The sequence below is a fragment of the Lygodium microphyllum genome, chromosome 22, assembly GCF_053477565.2.
Source record: "Lygodium microphyllum isolate KBCC chromosome 22, Lygodium_microphyllum_v1.1.10, whole genome shotgun sequence".
In the NCBI taxonomy this organism is placed as follows: Eukaryota; Viridiplantae; Streptophyta; class Polypodiopsida; order Schizaeales; family Lygodiaceae; genus Lygodium; species Lygodium microphyllum.
Window position 1 is genome coordinate 68,225,718 of NC_141156.1, and position 7,632 is coordinate 68,233,349.

Genomic DNA, 7,632 nt, shown 5'->3' on the forward strand with positions numbered 1-7,632 from the left:
GGACCACCCTGTCATAGGACAGATCCGTCGAGGGTTCTGCCCACCCACTTCCCTCAATAGGCATTATTTAGTTATTTTATTAGGTCCTATCACATTTATGTGTGACATTTAAAATCATCTTCCTTAATTAAGCCTTTTGGGAGACAGGGTTCGTTCACGTAACTTATAGCACTAACACAAAAATAGAGCAAATAGCCCCTTTAACAAACAAGTTCCTTAACTTATCTTCAAGTTAATCTTTGTCTCCTACAGGAGTAATTATATATCCCTTTTGCCCTGTAGAAGTACTCGGTCCAAATTACATGGCACCAAAATTTCCATCCTTTATCTAGAATAGAATCTTCCAATGCCACAGACACTGGGGCCACAGATGTCCTCAACTCCATACCAGACTAGCAAGGGGTGTCCAGAGCTCCACCTGACCCACAAGCTACCTAGGAGTGAAACACTATTTCTGTGGTTAGCCTTTTCACCACTCGACCTTTGGCCTATGAATCGAGCAGTGCCCTTTTTAGATTGATCCAGGGTGTGATCTTGGAGGTGATCCACCTGTGCAAATTATCATTTCCTTAATTAAATCATTTAGGAATCAAGCAAAAACAATCTTCCAAGAAAACATTCCTTTATTCCCATGGCAACTTGTCGTCACACAGACCCCTGCCATGAATTTACCATAAATCACAGGCACATGGAATAATCATCCAAATGGCAAACCAACAATCAGTTGAATGTAAAAGCATTTAGGATGTTGTTTGATCAATCCAGCAAAACTGATTGTATTTTCCCAAACAATGCAAGAATAGATGCGATAACATTTCCATTGCATATTCGCTCTCCCCCTTGGGATCCAATAGTGATTCTATGTAAAAATTTACTTAACACTTCCTTCCTTTGGCTAAGGCATATGTTAAGGGTTCAAATATTATACACGACATAAGTTCTATAGATCACTTACATTGATTGATAACCCAACCTTCTTCCCAACACATATAAAAGTAGTGGTCTTTACTTTGTCTTAGTGTTTCCTAATCCTTGAGCTCTCCACTTGCCTTTGAGGCCTGGAGTTGTTGTTTGTACCTAGCCCAAACCCCAAATAGGATTGATAAACATAGTAGCTATTAGACAGATCTCAAGGAAACTTAGTTTTAACCCTTATGATCGTTGTTTGTACTAGCTATGCATAACATCAAGATTCCGATCTATCAAACATGAGCTATCAATTCGTGTTGTTAGCAAGAGCTTGGGCAAAGCCTACAGTTTCTAGGATGAATTTACTTTAGGCTAGATCGCTTACCATGACATTCATCAAGCGTTGTCGTATTGCTGCGCATTCGAGGTGTGTAAACCACCCAAAAGTTGTGCATGAGATTTGTTACTTTGTACATACTTAGTTGTTATGTTTGCCCTTTCATTCTATGCTGAAGATGGAGAAGAATAAGGTTTTTGATAGATTGGAAACTCGAGATGCAATCTCATGGGCTACACTTATTTCAAGATATGCCGAATATGGACTTTGTGAGGAAGTACTAAACTAATTCCAAGAGATGCAAGTCGAAGTACATTGGTGGATATGTTTGCCAAATGTGAGAGCTTGCTTGATGTATAGCACACCTCAGAATGGTGCAATATAATTAGTAGGAGCATCAAGACAGGCTTGATTGTGAGTGTCATTGTATCACAGTGGACTTGGGCAGCTACTATTTTGCAAAGCTCTAATGTTACATGGGAGTATGGTGTCAATGGCCCTTTGTGGTATGCGAGTGAGATGACAATTCAGGTGCTCTTTTTTGGAGTATTTGCCATTGAAATCAAACAGAAGACATCATCAGTACATACAATTGGTGAGATTGTGCGTGTGAGGTGGGTTCTTTTTGGTGCACATTGTTGTTGTTGGTGTTTGTTTTGCCCACTTCACCAAGATGGATACGCATAGTGGTAGCATGTTTCGGCTTCTATAGGCTTCATCGTTTTGATTACTTTAGTGGATCCTTCCCCCCCATGACAAGTAATAGTCCTACTTCAGGTGGCAGTACAGCACTGTTTAATCTGTCTTGAAGGGGCAAGTTGTGTACATGCTATGTTAATCTTTGATGGGAGATTGAGCTATCCTTATCACTCTTCATTTATAAAGAAGGAGGCTACTTTTTGATAAGGACAATCTGCGTATGTATTAAAAAAATGAAAAGGGCCACTAATCCTGAAAAAGGGGAGCGAAAAGGGAGGCCTCTCTGGTTTTTCCTGGGGGCAGAAGGAACGAAAAGAACGGCACTCTGGGGGGATCCAGCCTTCCATTGCTCAAGATAGGGCCTTCCACTGCTCAAGATAGAGCCTTCCATTGCTCAAGATAGAGCTTTTCACGGCTCATGAGGGAGACTTTGACTGCTAATGATAGGGGCGACAGAGGTGAGAGAAAAAGAAAATCGGAAAGAGAAAGGAGGACTGGAACGAACGCTCGAGGGGATGCAGAGCATAGGAAAAACAGGGGGAGTATGGTGGCGGAAGCAGTCGATCTTTAGGGGAAACAGAACATCGAAAGGAGGAGCTATTGGATAGTCTCTGGTGCGTTCATTGTTGAAATTGACTTGCAACTTCGACAAGTTTGAAAACTGAACATCCAGAGTACAACAACCATCATATATATTTTGGCCCTTTAAGGTGCTTCTTGCTTGGACAGCAATGTGCTGGGAAGAGAACTGCAGCAGAGCTTGAAGACCAGCAGACTTCTGAAAGGTGACGATCTTCTCGACAAATCCGTAAGGGGAAAATACTTGATGCAGCACATCCACTGTAATAGGATACAACGGATTGTGGATGGTAATAAGAAGGATTCGATTGGGTTGTGAATCTTGGTCAGGTTGCTTTTGAATCTGCCCCGACTGCTCAGATGTGGTGAGCTCCTGATGGGATGAAAACTGAATGTAGACATTCCTCCCCCTTATAGTCGGCTGCACGTTGGTGTAGTAGTGCATAAGACTCATAGCTGAGGCCAAATCTTGCATTTGTAATAGGGCCTGGTTCTTTGCCCGGAGCATGACCAGCTTGGAGATCTTTCCAAACGGCCACCCCATCCCAAGCTCCAATCGCTTGCTTCCCAAGAAGCTTCTCAGTCTGCGATAACGTTGTCACTCGTAGGTTCTGCATCAACGAGACGATCAGAGCTCCCGGTCAGAAGGAGAATCCTCTATTGTGCCTTTGCCCTGAAAGCGATTATCCAACTGTTGCCGCTGCCCGAATCCGCAGTACCAGCCCGCACTTTCCCCTATGGTATGCCCGGCCTGCCTCGCCGTGCCCGTGACCTCACTGAAGAAGCTGAGTCACAGGCCCTGCAAACATTGGGAACCAATAGTGGCCTCAGACGCTTGCTCCTACTCCCAATGGGGGCTTTCCAACTCAACGTGGATGTAGACAAGAGTCTGGACCTTAATTAAGGCATCGATCGTCATGACTGTATTGATAGGGGCAACAGCAATCGAGAAGTTTTGAACAAGCATGGGCAGGCCTATCTAGTATTGCAAGGTGCACATGGCAGTACTGATAATGAACAAAATCTGGCCGCAATGATCCATGATTTCATTGAAAATGGAAGCTATGGATCGGACCTTGTTGAGATCAGCGATGGTGAGAGTGGTCTCCTTTTCGGTCTAGTAAAATTGTTGAGAACCTTCAGGCCCTGAAATTCAACTCAACTTCCTTGGAAAGGGAGCTGCTGCTCCTGGTCTTGAACAAGCTCTCTCTTGTCATTAAGGAAATTGATGTGGTGTGCCCAAATCCTAGAGTGGAATGCAGAGGAGCATGTATTCGTTGTCTGCAAAGTGAATTTCAGATCATGGGATCTACATGCTAATAACTTGCATGGAATCATTCCCTCATCTTTTGAGAAGAATCTCCTAAATCTCTTCAAACTGGACTTGTGAAATAATAACCTCGTGGGAAGTTTCTTAATAACAACTATGCTTTGTATCCAATCTCTTTTCCCTCCTTATTATCCTGGAACATAAACTGAAATCTGTCTGAAAGGAAAAATTGCAGAACAGGGACATGCTGAAGTCTAAACAGAATTTATTGATTAAGTTCTTGAATTGTTGTATGGTTATTATGACATTGGATTATTCATTTGATTGATCTTCCATCTTGACATATATCAAGGTCTTCTGAAGACGCGACTTTGCTTTCACAAACCCTTCGACATCTTTGGTGAACCCGACGTGAAAGCGTCGCAGAAATTTCAGGATGGGAGATACTTCAGCCTCTATTTCAGCTTCCTCTACAACTCCAGCTGCCTCTACTTCAGCTCCATCTATGACTGCTGCGTCAAGTACTTCAACGGAGGATCTAAAATAGATTTTCAGAATATGTCCATGTATATGCAGCTCCAAAATCAGCAAACACAGATGTATATGCAGCAGCAACAACAATTGCATCAACAACAGTTGTCTCAACAAAGGCAACTCTATTCGGAGCAGGAGAATGCAAACAGCGCGACTAAGGCTATTGAAGCGGTTGAGAGTGAGAAGAAGCTATTTGACGGGCGTAATGTTTCAACATATTTGAAAACATATGAGATCAAGATGGGGTTTTTTGGAGTTCCTGCTGGACTTATGAGTAAGTACTTCCTTCCTCTTGTCACACCTGCTTTGAGGACGAAAGTGACTGATTTATATATTCAAAATACACATTGGCAAGATTTTAAGAAGGCTCTAAAAGAAGAATATTTCCTTGAGGACTTTGGTATGGCTACTCGACGGTCATTCCGAGAGTGGGTCTACATGCCAAACAAAGGTCTTGCTGCTTCGGAGTTGATTCGAGAATTTGAGGAAAGGTATAGTCAGCTTGATGCTATTGAACAAAGAGCATTAGATGTTGAAAAAGTTGAACTTTTCTTGCAAGCTGCAGATCCTGCTCTTCAAGAAGAATTGGGTGAGCTTCTTGAAGATCGCACGAAGCCTATGGGTCTTAAAACTGATTAGCAGGATGCTCAGGATGCAGTCTCAACTTTGACTAAGAGGAGGATATGGAAGACTCGTCTACAGAATGGTTCCATGACACCTACACCATCATCAGCTCCTATGCCTACTTCTATCCCTGTTATTTCTTCTCCTCCTCAGCCAGTTTCTTGGCCTATGCCAGTGCCTACTGTTTCTACTCCACCTATTCCTCATGTTCCACGACCGATGCCTACACCTTCTGCTCCAAACCCATCTGTTCCATCAGTGCCTACCTCTATTGATGATATAATCAAAGGAATCACAGATTTGACACTTGAGTCAGTCAAAGCGGAGTTGGTGGGTAAGTTGAAGGAGCAGTTTGCTTCCACTGCGCCTGCTACTTCTTCTAGTGCTCCTATTGCACCTAGGAGTGCTCCTAGTGCTCCTAGGAGAGATCGGAGATGTATTTGGTGTGATAGTACAGAGCATCAGCATTGCAGGGATTGTGACTCTTTCCAGGATGCAAGGAGGCAGAATTTGGTATATTGGGGGCAAGATGGTAAGATTTGGTTGACTGAGACAGGAGCTCCACTTGCTACCAACTTTGGTAAAGGTGGAATGAAGAAGTTAGTGGAGGACATGGCTGCGCGTACTTCTTATGTGACGGCTAGAGGTGATGCTCCTGCATATGGAGTACAGATTGAGAAGGGGTTGGAAACTCAGTCCGCACTATGGACTTATGCTATGGAGACTGCAAACAAGGGGAAAATTCAGCAAACTGTTTTGACTAGCGCAGGCTCTAGCATCAGATCAGAGACAGGATGGGACTCACCAGTTGACAGGTATTCTATTTCTGCTTATTTGGCTAAATCTCATGGTGCAGATGTATTTGTTGAGGAGAAGCGTAAGAGAGATGAAGACAATCCAAGTGCAGCTAAGAAGACTAGAGGGGGTGAGTTTGTTACTCCACCTACTGCAGGACCGTCTTCAAGACCAGGGCCAGATCGACAGATGGAGGATGCTCCAAAGAGGGAAAAGAGGCAAGAGCCTAGAGAGAGAAAGCAGCCAGGATTCAGATTGATGTCTGACATTGAGACATCTACAGATATGAAGAAAATCTTTAATGATAAGATACTTGGCAGTGAGGTGACTTTCACTATTTCCGAGATTTTGGGCATCTCAAAAAGAGAGTTTCAGGATCAGTTTCAGGAGGTCCTGAAGAGGAAAAGACATGCATTGTCTACCACTGATACACAGGGAGTTTTGATTGGAGAGTTGGATGATGATGATGATGAGGTTATGGTTGATAATGCTTCTGTTTTGCCGCAGGTAGAGAAGAGGGTTCAGCCTATGCATTATGCTGAAATTGATGAGCCTGTTTTGATACCGCGTAGTCACTTTTCGCGGAGCCATTGGGCTAGGGCAACTACACAGACGATGGTAAAGGTTGGAGAGAAACAGGTGCCTTATGTTGCATTGGTTGATCATGGTTCAGAGATTAATCTCATTGTTCGTGGAGTTTATGAGAGTAACAGATGGCCTATGGATGTAGAGCATGGGTGGCGTATGAGAGCCGCCAATAACACTGCAGGTGATTTATATGCTGCTTGCCCTAGTGTCAGGGTTTCTATTGGTGATGTAGAGGAGGATTTTCATTTCTTTGTGCAGGATTCATGCTCATATCCCATAATTCTTGGACAGCCATTCATTACAGAGATGCGCATGGAGACAAAGGTCATGGATGATGGATCTGCTTATGCACGGATTCGCAGTAAGGATGGTATGAGAGCAGTTCAGTTTATGACTGTATGTGCGAACCATGTAAGAAACAGGGATACTCTCAGAGATGCACCCTTACCCACTGTGAGGGATTCGGGTTTTCATTAGGTACCGCCGTTTCGCGAGACGACGGTGGTAAAGAGGAGAGGAGATTGGAGTTCTCGCCTCCTGGCAGCAGTGTTTTCTCCTCCGGTTATGTTGGGATTTCAGCAAACAGTTCGATGAGCTATCAGAAGACTTCTAGATTGTCTAGAGCTGCCAGGCAGTATAAATGCAGGAAGGAGAAAAATTTGAAAAATGCAGGAATTTTGGAGGATGATGAGCACATAGATGGTATGTATGACAGTGTGATTTGTGTAGATACGATGACAGAGATGGGAGATATGCTAAAAACTGATATGCTGAATTGTCATGGTAATGTATTAGTGCAGTCCCTGGACATGTTTCATGAAATTGCAGATTTTATGTCACAAATTGAGTTAGAGGCTGAGGTAACTCAGCAAAGAGTATTGAGTGCTGAAGAAATTCAGCAAACAGAGTTTCCAGCTGGTTATGATCAGCTTTCAGAGAGACAGAGGGCTGAAAATTTTCAGCCAACAGAGTTTACTGCTGAAATATTTCAGCATTCAGAGTTTGGGGCTGTTTCTATGCAGTCCATAGAGCAGAGGGCTGAGAATATTCAGCCATTGGAGTGCAGAATTGCTGATTTACAGCAAGGTTTATGTAATGCAGAAGAGCATAATGAAGCCAGGGTTGACACGAAATACAAAACTGTGGATAAGAAGGTGAAGCCGGTTGCTGTACCGCTTCCACCTGACAGTGATCAGCAAATAGAGAGGGCTGCAAAACAGCAAATTTTGAGGAATCCGGAGCATATTGGTCATAAATTTTCAGCAGAGACACTTGCTGAATTAAAAATTGAAAATGG

The 7,632-nt window shown here is 43.3% G+C and overlaps 1 pseudogene; it reads right to left on the bottom strand.

The window, feature by feature from the left end:
• Positions 1–2,354: 2,354 nt before the first annotated feature.
• Positions 2,355–3,158, bottom strand: LOC148017258 (polypyrimidine tract-binding protein homolog 3 pseudogene; annotated as a pseudogene).
• Between the last annotated feature and the right edge of the window lie 4,474 nt (positions 3,159–7,632).